A 14,415-nucleotide genomic window follows, 5' to 3' on the forward strand; every position below is an offset into this window, starting at 1 on the left:
TTTTTTAAGTAACTGATTATCATCATGAGACCACTGCATATCACCTCCAACGACAACAGAGATTGCATATTAGTTTGGGTTGTAATCTCCCTGGAATACTTGGATCTCTCACTTATCAAACTGCTTTTTACTGCCACGGGTCATGCGTAGCTGTGTCCCGAGTGCTCACGTCTCAGGTCCCGCTGCCTAAGGTGGTGAGATGTCTCCTCGTTGGGTTTGTGGGCCTTCAGTGTGCCTAGAAAGTTGGTTTCGCTTCCTCTGCTGGGTGTCTCATCATCAAGGACACAGCATCTGGTTGATGTCAGAAGATGTCACATCATAAATAGAAATAATATTGTAGGTACGTTCATTTCAGTGTTTGAGTTGTAGTTGGTTTGTTTAGTCAAATAAGCTAACTCTGGTGGGGTGAAGTCACTTCAAATACAGCAGCGGAGGTTAAAATCTGCAACGAAAACAAAGGACATGGAAGACGAGTAACAAAAAGATGGATGCCAAAGGAGCAGACGAAAAACAAACAAAAAAAAACTTTTCCCCATTAGGTCACTTTTTTCCTTTCTGCAATCTTCAAGTTTTCTGACAGCTACCAAGTTTGATTCATGAAGGCGGGGTCATGATATGGGTTTAAGCTCAGCTTTTAGCCAATAGGGTGAATTTGTTTTAATATTTAACCTATGTTTTTTTTATACAATCTTTTCTATTCCATTTTTTATTTTTAATTTTGATATCTTATCCAATTTTACTCTTTTTTTATTCAAACTTCCAGTGTTCTTCTTTCCCTAACACTGTCAATGAGAGTAAAGAACGGTTTTAGAGCACATCATTCTGTGTGTATAAGTGTGCATGTGTGTGTATGTCTATGTGGGACTTGTGGTTTGGGGAATGGGATGGTTAAAGTGGCGTTTTTTTTACATTTATATTTTATTGGCTATATAAAGCAGTTTATTTATCATCTTTTCTTTGTATGAAAAATGCTTTAGAAATAAAGATTTATTGATTGATTAGCCGATATTCTTGAAAATTCCATGGCTCTTGTTCTGGGCTTAGACGACAGAAATTTTAATTCTAGTGTTATAAGGTTTGAAAAAAACAAAGAAAACTATGTTTCTCCATTATTTTGTCTTAACACAGATTTTTGTCCAGAGAGTGCTGAAAACAAAGTACTTTGGTAAGATGTAGAACAAAACAAACAACAGTGACAACACTTATTATTTTGAGTATTATATATATTATTATATTATATATATAATCCATAATACATAATATATATACATAATATATAATAATATATACTATTATATTAGATATATAATACACAATTTAAGACTTAACTACTCTGTGCTACTGACCATTAGATGCTAATGTGGCTCCATAGAAAATTATTAATTACTACCAATTACTCATTTTCTTAATTACTGTTTTTTTTTTTTAATTATTATATTTTGTACAATGTGGTAAGTGGTATCAAAGTGAAGCTCTTGATCTCAATGAGAACCTTAAGTGACATATATAATAATACACAATGTAACTTGATTTGTAAAAAGAAAAAATAGATCAATTCAGCAAGGTTTGAGTACAATATGTGAGCAAGTCTGGCAATCATAAAGGGCATTGTTGCAGTGGGGAAAAACAGAGCCTAAGTGGAAAGGTCTCGCCAAGGTGCTCAAGGTGGTGGCTTTATTAAGTTATTAAGTATTGCTAATCAAGCGAAAGGCCCTTTCTTGTATTTATTCACCTGCAGTGCTCAAGGAAACAAAGACTCATCAAACACAAAACAATACACAAAATATTACACTATACATCTGCAGTGTGCTGAAGAAACAGAGGCCATTTGCTCTGAATCAGCAAACTTGCTGATGGTCGTATTATGTCTCTTTAAAGGCAATAAATCCGAATGCCCTTTAAAGCCCGAAGCAAGACTGTTCAGCCCAGCAATGGGGCAATAAAGCAGACCCACATCCAGCCAAGACAAAATGTGGCTTTCTTGAAGGAATCAGGGTGTAGAATCTGTCTTGGTTCCAAGTCTTTTCCTGGTAGTTCCTTTGGCATCCGTGATGGTCAGAAAAAAAGGTATAAGCATTGTGTGGATGCAATCAATAAGAGGTCTGTTCCTTTATTTTACACACCTCTAACTGTGGCACCTGGCAATCCCAAGTAAACATCTGTGACTTTATATCAGTCCAGATCACATGAACCATTGTGTATTTTGCACCATGTGTTTGTGTGCTTACTTATCTAATATCTGGAGCAATGTATCTGGATCACCTGTGTGAGACCAAACAGGCTGTGGTTTTACAGCTCATTTGAGCAGCCAGGAGTGAGCCAGTCAGCTCTTTTACAACCTATCTGCAGCTGGTTCCTCTTCCAGCTGAATCACCGTTAATCTTTCAGACACTAGCTGCAGACCACTGTGTTCCACAGCAACACACAGTGATAATGAAGGTGCTGAGGATAATACTATTAAGAGGAAAATGTATGACCTCCAGGCAGTACTGTTTAGTACCTAAACATGTTCTGAGCTGCTTTGCTAAGGTGATGTGTAGGCCAGGGCAACTGTCATTATATAGCTCAATCGCAGAAAATGTAGGAAATAATAAAATGTTTCCCTGAGTCAAGCAAATGAACATATTGTGGTAGGTGATACTGCAATACTGAAGATGATTTTGATGTTTAATGAGTGGAAAAAAGTGATTATATGGAATGCACATCTGAAAATGCTTTTTTGAACTTGACTTTTACCTCATCAACCAAATGCTGCATAAAGCTGCTGACATGTATACACTAGTATTTAATCCAAAAACATGTGTGTTTGATTCTCACAAATAACAGCTGCATTTTTGCTGTTTTTTCATTATCTTTGACTAAATACCTAACAGCAGTCACATGGTACAGTAACCTTTATTTTCTATCAAACATGTATGTGCATGCCTGTCTCTGTATCCCTTCTTTTTCAGGCACTTATCAAGTAAGTCATCACCCCGACTCTCTAGATATGTAGATAAGTGAGTGAGTAGGTGTGTGAATGTGACACAACACAAAAAGATAAATTAAATAAATGAATTACTTAGTTCCAATCCTTCAACTATTTTTCCAACTATTTGTTGCAAAGTGACTTTTGAATTAGTTGCATTATCACTATTTGTGTTTTTTTTTATTTTATCTAATTTCAATCTGCAGTGACCTCCAGATACACAAACACCAAGACCTTCTTTTATAAGAAAATGTATATCAGCCTGTGTGCTTAAATTGATTTTCTGTTGTCCAATGTGCACAATTTACAAAAGGATAAACTGTTCATTTGTGCATTAATGGACAACCTCAGTCTCAGTGCAAAACAAGATGCAGTGATATGACTTTAATCTATTGGTTCATGTCCACAGACCCGATTTTTGCTTGTTTCTGTGCTTTCTACCCACCTGACTGCCAAGTGGGAGAGTTCAGATCAAGCCCTGTCATACTGATGCCTTCAAGTAACTATTAAAAAAGTTGTTTCTGCATTCAGTCACTGTTTTCGGCATTACAACTACTTAATCAAGTACTTGGTTAAGGTTAGCCATTAAAAACAAGACAGTTAAGGTTATTTCATTCAAAATTAGGTGGTAAAGTTTAGGGAAAATATCATGGCTTGGATTAACACTGACCCTGTATCACATTAAAATATTATTTCCCTGTATCACTAGCTGCTGAATATCTCCCCTCAGCTAACCACACAAAAGGGGCTGGTCACATGAGCCAGATGTCCTGCTAAAATACATTACTTTTAAAGTTGTGCTGGATGACAAACCCACAGATAAGCACAAATACATAGCTTCCAGTTCCAGAAGCATTCAAGTTTTTTCTGTGAAACTGGACTGAACGAACATACTTTTCTTTAAATAGCAAGATAAACAGTTATATGTGAGTTTGAGTGCTCAATCAGAAAAGTAAAGGAAGCGTACAAAGCGTTAATGTTCTTTTTTTTCTGAGAGTACAACAAGTGCAGTAAAAGCAAATGAAAAGTTTGACTCAGATATTCATAAATAATTTTGAACAATGAAATGTAGATATTGGCGTGAACAGATCTTAAAGGGGAAGTTCGTTTTTTTTTTTTAAAACCTGGACCTTATTTCTGGCATAAAATACGTTCATCTACTCACCGATAACAGTTTGGTGAAAGTCGGCAGATTACTCGAGATCCGCGTATATCCATATAACAGGAGAGAACAAAGCATTGATAATACAGCCTCTAAATAAGGCATTATCTGTCTTTATTTCACCAATACTTTAAGACGAATGATTCACGAATGAATGCGTAATATGCACTGTTAGTTCAGAGCTGTTGTTGTTATTGGGGGCTATCGGGGGCTTTTCGGGGGTTTTATACACACGCGTCTACTGGGATGACGTCATCAATACGCGCTGCTGCAGCACAGCTCTTTCACTCTGTGCTCTGTGACAGTCGACTAACTTCACAAGGAGTTTGCTACTGCTAGTTTTGTGCAACATGGCAGGATATTTATCAGATTTTGACGACATGGACGACAACTTTAAGTACGATGGACGTCCTTACCGGAGTGAGTAAGCATCGATGATGTCGTCCCACTGTCTGCTACGTTAACATGATCCCTTTTCTTAAGTGAATGAAACGTGAATTTAATTTAAAAACCTGTGATAGATTTACTCAGTGAATTGAATGACTATTTCCAAAAAGCAAATTAACAAAAAAAATACCATGTGTCTAGTCATCAAATTTGGATCTCTTAAACGTGATTATAAATCTGATTCAGGTTGAATGAATATACATTAATTCACTTTTGAATGCATTTGGCTAATTTGGTAAAAGTAGGTGACATGAGATTTACTTACTTTGACTTCATTGTTATCATTATTATTTTACCTATACCTTCTACCTTTGCTCTGAACTTACAGAATTCCTCATTCCTGTTTTTTCCCAGCTCTGTGGATTTAGTTCTCTTCGTGGTTACAAAACTGTAACCACTGAATAAAATTGGCTTATTTTTCTCTACCTATTCCTATTGATCAGTGTGTTAGTTTTATACTTGGTTAGACTTCACTTCTGCTTTGCTGTTCTGATTGTGGTGCAACATGCTTTATTTGCAAATTAACAATTAAATTAAGTCTTCATTCATGGTTAACAAAAAGGAGTGGAGCTCAGGTTTGTGCATATGCATATAGTTTCATGACAATTAAGATTTATGAACTGAACCTGGCACTATAAATTTGGTGCAAAGAAGACATATTCACATTACTGACTTTGTACATACCCACAGTTTTAGTTGAGAAATAACAATTCTATGGATCTGGTCCCCATTATTAAAATAAGTCAAAACTAAAATAAAATGTATTGATGTCACTTATGTAGAGATGTAAATAAATTACTAATAAAGTTATATAGTGAATTGTGCTGCATTCATATCCAGTGAAAGTGTTAAAATTGTTGTCAAAGAATAGGCCTTACAATCACAAATAGTGAAAACGCGATAGCAGTGTCAGCAACATCCGAGAATCCAAAAGACTGACAGACTTATATAGCTTTCATTTTCAAAGAAATCTATGTGGAGGAACATTGGGAATTTTCAAATCTGACAAAACAGGTATGAAACAACTCAACACTGACTACTGTACAAAAAATAGCACTTTTAAGTATTTCAGAACACACTCAAACTCAACCATTGATTTAGAAACACTGTCACATTGAATGCTGGGAAGCCTCCGTCCAGATACTCTTTGTACATGAAACAATAAATAAATTAAAAATAATTATATTCTAGCAGTGAAAATGTTAACATTGTTGACTCAGAATAGCCCTTACAATCTCCACAAGTGAAAACATGATAACAGTGTTCAGAGTAACAGATAAATATCAGAGAAACAAAAGAGATGGAAAGACAAAAGTGCATTCTAACAATGAAAAGCTTGACAGACATGCATACCTTTCACACTCACAGAAAAATATCTGCCTTGCTCTCTACAATCATGGGGCGTGCTTGAGACAATGATGAGGAAATAAATATTTTTTAAAGAGCACTGTTTTTTTTGTTTTTTTTAAAAAGCTTTTTTGAGTTTATGCAATTTACAAACAAATGGGAAGACAACAGTAGCGTAGATAGCTAAATATGCATTTATTATCATTGTACAAGTATAAGCAGATGTCATTTGGAAAAATCCAATACATTTACAGAAATTACTTAAAATAAGTAGAAAATTAAATAAACACAACATATACAGTGAGTAAGGAGCTGGTGGGCTGGTGGAGTAGATACTAACAATGCGATATATAATGCAATATATAAAATATATAGTGCATGAACATTTCATGGAGTTATAGATATTGTACAGAAGTCTATATATGCCATACATACTGTTTGGGATAAAGTCCCATTTTTCTTTGAGCTACCCCTCTGTTTCTCGTGTAAAATTTTAAATCAAACCATTTAGACAAGATCAAAGGACACGGTCCAAGTCATTTTCATACATTTAATACATAGTTTTATACATTTATACACAATTCCCCCTTATTTCAGAGCATCATAATGTTCTCAGGTGTGTTCCATTGCTTGATTAATGCAGGGATAAGATACCTATTCTTCCCTCTACAATTTAGAGTCTGTAATTTCAATGTTTAATGTGAGGAGAGAAGCTGTGCCAATGAAAGTCAGGGAGGCTATCATGAGGCTGAAGATCAACAATAAAACCATCGGTTAGAGACAATAGATAAACATTCAGCTTATCAATATCAGCTGTCTGCAACATCATTCAGAAGAAAGAATGCACCAACAAGCCCTCTAAACGCAAAGGGACTGTTGGCCAAGAATGACCTCCACTGCTGATGAAAGAAGGATCTTCACTATGATAAAGAGAAATCCTGAAAAGCCTGTTCAACAGATCAGAAACAGTCTTCAGAAGGTGGGTGTGTCCTTGTCAGAGACTTCTCTCCACGAAAGACTTGATGAATGGAAATACAGAGGCTACACTCCAAGACGCAAACCCATAGTTAGTCACAAAGACATGATTGCCACATTACAGTCTGTAAAAAAGTCCTGGAAGGAACCTGCAAAATTCTGGAAAAATGTATATTGTATAAAGTATATTGCAGTTATTCCAACGAGGAGATTTACGTGAAGACAAGTTGTGGACAAAAGCCAGCTTCAAGATGAGAAAAGTCTGCTGATGAAACTTAGAAATCTTAATTGATAGTTTGCTTGACACTAAATTGCAAGATATAAGAAAAGAAAGGCCTCCAAATTTGGTTAGAGATATGATTTAGAATAAAGTACCAAATAGATTCTGGATTACCACGACATCTTTTTAGCCAGTCAATTCTGAAAATGTTATATTTATATATAATATAAATATACATATAAACATTTACATATATATGATATACAGATATTGAAAATAGTATTTTCTTGTTTAGCTACAATAATAATCCAGGGCCATTAGTGGAGGGTACTGTTTAAAGACTACCTTCCTTAAATTTAGAAGAAAACTTAATTAAAAAATGAATACCCCAGCTGAGTGGACTGTCCGATAGCTGAAATAGATTATGTTACCCTGTTGAGATCTCCAGAATTTATTTTCCAGCTCATTAGAATGTGTTTCTTCTCATAATATATGGGTGGCATCAGAACAAGAGCTTTCCTTTTACTATTGTCTTTAATAACCCTGACATTCAACAACAAAATATAAAGAGAAGAAAATTTGAAATCCACAGCAGAAAAACTTATTTATTGTGAAATTAAACTTACTGGGGAGATTGAAATAAAATAGGTCTTGCTATGCGCCGAGATAAATTTCACTACTATAGAGGTGATAATTAATGACCTCGGATCACTGGAATATATAACATTAAAACATGTTCAAAATGAGAGCAATAAAAACAAGTGTAATGGAAATTTTAGGTAGAGAGGGGTATGAGTAAAACAATCTTAAGCAATCTGAAAGACAAATATTAACTGCTCACAAAGTTTGATGCTTCAGCTGTAAAATGAATAGAGAATCTACAGAAATAAGCATTTCTTTCCAAGAAAAAATCAGCAAAAATATCATGTTGTTGGGGAAGAGTGACTATAAAGAAAAATAAGAATCAGACAATGGGATAATCAAAACCCCTTAAGTGTAAAATAAAATATGTGAAGTTATTCACATATTACTGGATGTCAAAGCAAATGAAAAACAGCGAAAAGTGCATAGCAAAATCAATTACTTATTAACCTAAATATTTGTCTATATGTCATCAAATGTAAATTAAGGTATAGAAAAACAAACAGCATTGTGGGCATATGAGCTTTGTGAAACCTCACCATTTTCAAAGAGAGCAGCTTTCTATCAGGTCAAGGGTTAGTGCAGGGTGCAGTAGTTACAAACATGAAAACAGTGTTTTTTGGGTGATAGATAAATATCAGAGACACAGAAGAGATGCCATGACAAAAGAACATTCTGACAATGAAGTTGGACAGACATGCATACTTACCTTTCATTTTCACAGAAATATATCCGCCTCCACCCCTGCCCTCTATAATGATGTGGCAAGCTTGAGTGGGGTGAGACAATGACAAGATGAGGTGTTAAAAAACAAATTTATTTTAAATGCTCTTTTTATTTGACACCCCAGCCTTACTCAAATAGACAGAATATGACGGAGGGGTCACTAACTTGATGAATACTTTATCTACGATATCATAAAACTGACAATGATCTAAAAAAACAGGTATGAAACAACTCAACACTGACTACTGTACAAAAAATAGCACTTTTAAGTATCTCAGAACACACTCAAACTCAACCATTGATTCAGAAACACTGTCACATTGAATGCTGGGAAGCTTCCGTCCAGATACTCTTTGTACATGAAACAATAAATAAATTAAAAATAATTATATTCTAGCAGTGAAAATGTTAACATTGTTGACTCAGAATAGCCCTTACAATATCCACAAGTGAAAACATGATAACAGTGTTCAGAGTAACAGATAAACATCAGAGAAACAAAAGAGATGGAAAGACAAAAGTGCATTCTAACAATGAAAAGCTTGACAGACATGCATACCTTTCACACTCACAGAAACATATCTGCCTTCCGCCATGCTCTCTACAATCATGTGATACCTATTCTTCCCTCTACAATTTGGAGTCTGTAATTTCAATGTTTAATGTGAGGAGAGAAGCTGTGCCAATGAAAGTCAGGGAGGCTATCATGAGGCTGAAGATCAACAATAAAACCATCGGTTAGAGACAACAGATAAACATTCGGTTTATCAATATCAGCTGTCTGGAATATCATTCAGAAGAAAGAATGCACCAACGAGCCCTCTAAACGCAAAGGGACTGTTGGCCAAGAATGACCTCCACTGCTGATGAAAGAAGGATCTTCACTATGATAAAGAGAAATCCTGAAAAGCCTGTTCAACAGATCAGAAACAGTCTTCAGAAGGTGGGTGTGTCCTTGTCAGAGACTTCTCTGGATTCTGGATTACCGAGACATCTTTTTAGCCAGTCAATTCTGAAAATGTTATATTTATATATAATATAAATATACATATAAACATTTACATATATATAATATACAGATATTGAAAATAGCGTTTTCTTGTTTAGCTACAATAATAATCCAGGGCCATTAGTGGAGGGTACTGTTTAAAGACTACCTTCCTTAAATTTAGAAGAAAACTTAATTAAAAAATGAATACCCCAGCTGAGTGGACTGTCCGATAGCTGAAATATATTATGTTACCCTGTTGAGATCTCCAGAATTTATTTTCCAGCTCATTAGAATGTGTTTCTTCTCATAATATATGGGTGGCATCAGAACAAGAGCTTTCCTTTTACTATTGTCTTTAATAACCCTGACATTCAACAACAAAATATAAAGAGAAGAAAATTGGAAATCCACAGCAGAAAAACTTATTTATTGTGAAATTAAACTTACTGGGGAGATTGAAATAAAATAGGTCTTGCTATGCGCCAAGATAAATTTCAATACTATAGAGGTGATAATTAATGACCTCCGATCACTGGAATATATAACATTAAAACTTGTTCAAAATGATAGCAATAAAAACAAGTGTAATGGAAATTTTAGGTAGAGAGGGGTATGAGTAAAACAATCTTAAGCAATCTGAAAGACAAATATTAACTGCTCACAAAGTTTGATGCTTCAGCTGTAAAATGAATAGAGAATCTACAGAAATAAGCATTTCTTTCCAAGAAAAATTCAGCAACAATATCAAGTTCTTGGGGAAGAGTGACTATAAAGAAAAATAAGAATTAGACAATGGGATAATCAAAACCCCTTAAGTTTAAAATACAATAAGTTTTCAAATATTAGCAAAATTTGACCATCGAGTCTGCCATATGACAAAATGCATGTGTGTAAAATTAAAATACTTTTGATTTTTATTCAAATGTATTAATTGACTACTGTACTAGTTCAGATATTTTTGTTTTTACAAAGTGTAAAAATATATATTTTTCTAAACTGGGTGAAGTTTGACGAGATGATCTGCAATTCATCTTTGCTGGTAATCTACTAAAGTTTTTATATCGAGTCATCTTTTTGGGGTTTTATAAGAGAACTGAGTACATATTAAAGCAGTCACTCATTTGCATATTCAAAATCATGGAGTTCTTGCTGTAACATGATCCACCTGTTTCCCCATTGCTGTAATCCTCAGTTTAGTTTTACTTTCCATTTCTACTGTATAAATTCTACCCTGCGTTTAGTCTGAAACAGTCACTGACTTTGGATCGCGTATGAGTTCAGCATCTGGGTGTGTAAAGAACTATTTTTCACTTTAACAGCTCCGATAATGTTTTGCTTATTTGTTCAATACCTTTCTGCTGATATAACCTTTTTTCTTTTTCCTTAGGAAATCACAAACATGGGGAAAGAACAGAGCACACTTGCAAGAGAAGGATATATTACAACAAAAGAAACTGAAACTTTTATTGAAGCCAAGAAAGGTGACGATTTGTTTGTCATAAAGATGATCCCACTAAACTATGTAAGTAAAGAGTTTAGCTTTATTATTTATACAGAATTTAGGTAAATAATGATGGAGAGCCATTTCATTAAAATTTGAATATATAAATAAGTACTGAAAATAATAATTGTCCGATGAATTACATATATATTCCAATGAATTCAATGCAAAATGAATCGATAAACTGAAATTTTTAAATGGCCAACTAATTTTTTTCATGATACTTTTATTTCATCATAGCATTTTTCTTTATTACACAACACTTTTATTTTGTAATGCCACTTTTACGTATTTTGGGAAACTTTTAATTTGGAGCGCCACTTTTATTTCATGGCTTTTTAAATTCAATTTATTTCCTGTTGTGTCATGGAGTGGAAACTTCCAGCAGGCACTGGGGCCATTTGTAGCTGAGTGTGAAACAGCAGGGATGGGAATTAGCACCTCCATGTCAGAGGTTATAGTCCTCTGTAAGAAAAGGGTCAATTGCCCACTCCAGATATGGGAAGAGTCACTTCCTCAAGTGGAGGATTGTAAGTATCTTGGGGTGTTCTTCATGAGCTTGGTAGAAAGGAGCTGGAGACTGACAGGTGGCCTGTTGCTGTGAAGAGAGAGATGAGTCAAGGCAAGGTTGTCCATTTACTTACGTTCTACATTCCAACCCTTACTTATGGTGATGGGCTGCAGGCAGTGACTTATAGAATGAGATTGTGAATACAAGCGTCAGAAAGAAGCTTCCTCACTCAGACTCAGCCTGCTAAGGTGATTTGGGCATCTGGTCAGGGTACTTTCCTTATTTCTGCTTTCGGACATGTCTCACTGCGAGAAGGCCTTGTGGCAGACTTACGCCTTCTGAAAAGAATATATTTCTTGGTTGGCTTGAGAACAACTCAGTGTTCCCCCAAAAGAACTGGAGGAGGTGGCTGAGTAGAGGGAGGTCTGGGGATTTCTGCTTAGACTGTTGCCCCAGACCTGGGTAACTGGCAAAAGATGGATGGGTGGATCTATATTCTGAAGATTTCTTCCCTTTTTCTCATACTGTACACTATGAATGTACAGTCTATCAATACAGCAAAATTACATCAAATAAATCTTTATGTTCATAATCATATGCAGTTACATCTTATAATGTCTTATAAAATGAATGAAAGTCACGATACAAATGAAACCATTTTGTTTAGCATTTTAGAGCCTGGATGACAGAAAATAAACTTTTGAACCTATCATTTACAAGAAGCCTACTGACTGGTGTCACGTTTTCAGTTATGTTTTGTCTTGTTTTAAGGTATTGATTCATTTCTTGTCATGTTTTTTCCCATCACGTTTAGTTTCACTCAAGCCACCTGTTTCTGTTCCACAGCTGCACCTCGTCACTAATCACCTCCCCACAGTACTTAGTTTCCAGGTTCACTCAACTCATGGCAGATTCCTCACCTTACCTTTCAAGCCATGTTTTTTCACAGTCTTGTCAGGTCAGGTTTTTGCCCCTTGTTTTGTTTTTTCACAGTTTAAGATTTTTGATAACCGGCTCAGCCGTGTCCTTTGTTCTTGCCTTGTGCTTTTTGTTGCTAAATCTGCTTTTTTTTTTTTAAAGTCTCTATCTGGGTCCTCCCCTCGCACCACAAATCCTGACAACTGGTTTGGATCACTTTCATGTTTGTCCATTTAACTTTGGTGAAAAGAGCATTTAGAACAGTGTTAAATGTGGCAAAATATGACTGAATCGAGCTTTAATGATGATGAATGAACTTGATCAGCTTACTGATTTATGCATTCACACTGTCAGATGTAGACATTCATTATTCCTTTTTTGTCAGCTTTCTTTCCTGGTTTGCTGCAGCAGTTGTGTTGCTTTTCAGTCTGCTAGAATTATAGACTGTGATCCGTCACCTGATGCCATCACTACATGTTTTGCATGAGAGCTCATATCCAGATCCTCAGAATACCTGACCTGTTTTAGAGTTGATAAGACAGATCACCTCATGATAACCTGGATATGTTGAACCTGCTTCATAACACAGGTCCTAGATTGACCATCACAGTGCCTATTTCTGTGTTTTCCTCTTTACCACATTTACCCGTCTATCTACTAATCACTAAGATGAATAACATGAGACGAGATTATGTGTTTATGTTTATGCATATGCAAAGCGACTTACAGGTAGGCAGATAGGGTAAGGGGGCCTTGCCTAAGGACCCCTACTGGAGGTAATACCTTTCATGCAGGGGATTTGAACCCAGGTCACCCACATGAAAGGTGGCAATTTTAATTGTGAGTGGTACCATTTACAAAATGGTTTGCATAGAGAACAATAATGATATATTTTTGCTGAGCGAGATGCCTCCCAGCAGCTTGGCTACATGTGCCAACCTTGTACAAAACACTGCTTTGAATGTTGTAGTAGAGCAGCTACTGTTTGGTATCATATGCTTACTTAAGATTTTATGAGATGTTTTCTGTTTTACTCCTGCAGTATTAGACAAAGGATAATAGGGATTTGTCTAGAAAAAGCAACCTTTAGTTTGTTTACATTGTGATTTTCTAACTTTGTTAACAGTTTTCTGTCATCACATTGTTATCAAAATAAATGTTATGTGGTAATATTAAGGAAATAAATATTCAGTAGCTTTAATGTACTCGTTATGTGTAGTTTACAACAGAATGTGAACTGTTCCATCAGCGAGTGTTAGGCAGTGATGCCAAGCTATTCTAATGTTTGTCATGTTTTTAACAGAACACCAATCAATCTAACTTTGAGTTAGAGATGAACAAACTCAAGGAAATAAGTCATCCACATATTGTGAGTTGCGAGAAGTCTTTCACTGGTAAGGTTTCAGAGACTTACATCAGGTTTTTATGCTAACCTGAGTTTGTTGTTAACAGACAGGCCTGTTTGTACAAACTAACTGACTTCAACTCTGCTTTCTTTTAGGTCGAATCCACTGAATTCTCATAATTCTGTATTCTAAAAACTTTCTTGAATGACTGACGCTGTGTAGCTTGTCAACATAAATAGAGTTATTGAATTGATGCAGCTTATCCACAATTTATAGTAGATGCAAAAAAGATAAATTCCTAATTCTCAACAAACACACCTGAAATAAGATTCATTATTAATGAACTCAGAGACTAATTTGAAACCTTTTTAGGTGGGGTGAGGGTTTTCCCACACTGAACACACTTTTTTGGAAAAACTAACACATTTTTTTTTCTTTTATTTGTCATAAAGATACAAGTGGGAGGATGTATTATGTAGTGATGGATCACTGTCAGGGAGGGACCCTTGCTCAGAATATAAGAATAAAGCCTCTGGAGTCTGAGGTAAGGGACTGATGTGCAAAAGTTAATTCTGTGAAATATCGCATGACATTTCATTGTTGATCCCAAATTAAGGGAAATTCTTGCAATTACAATTGCAATTGTACTATAATTTTTTTT

At 35.3% G+C, this 14,415-nt stretch overlaps 1 long non-coding RNA gene across 1 annotated transcript; it reads left to right on the plus strand.

The window, feature by feature from the left end:
* The first annotated feature begins 10,625 nt into the window (after positions 1-10,625).
* Positions 10,626-14,277, plus strand: LOC140318617 (uncharacterized). The gene is made up of 4 exons (XR_011917842.1): positions 10,626-10,766; positions 10,866-11,000; positions 13,712-13,802; positions 14,207-14,277. It is a non-coding gene; the product is annotated as an uncharacterized lncRNA (long non-coding RNA).
* Positions 14,278-14,415: the final 138 nt, after the last annotated feature.

The sequence above is a fragment of the Leuresthes tenuis genome, unplaced genomic scaffold, assembly GCF_036924035.1.
Source record: "Leuresthes tenuis unplaced genomic scaffold, fLeuTen1.0.hap1 SCAF_11, whole genome shotgun sequence".
Lineage (NCBI taxonomy): Eukaryota > Metazoa > Chordata > Actinopteri > Atheriniformes > Atherinopsidae > Leuresthes > Leuresthes tenuis.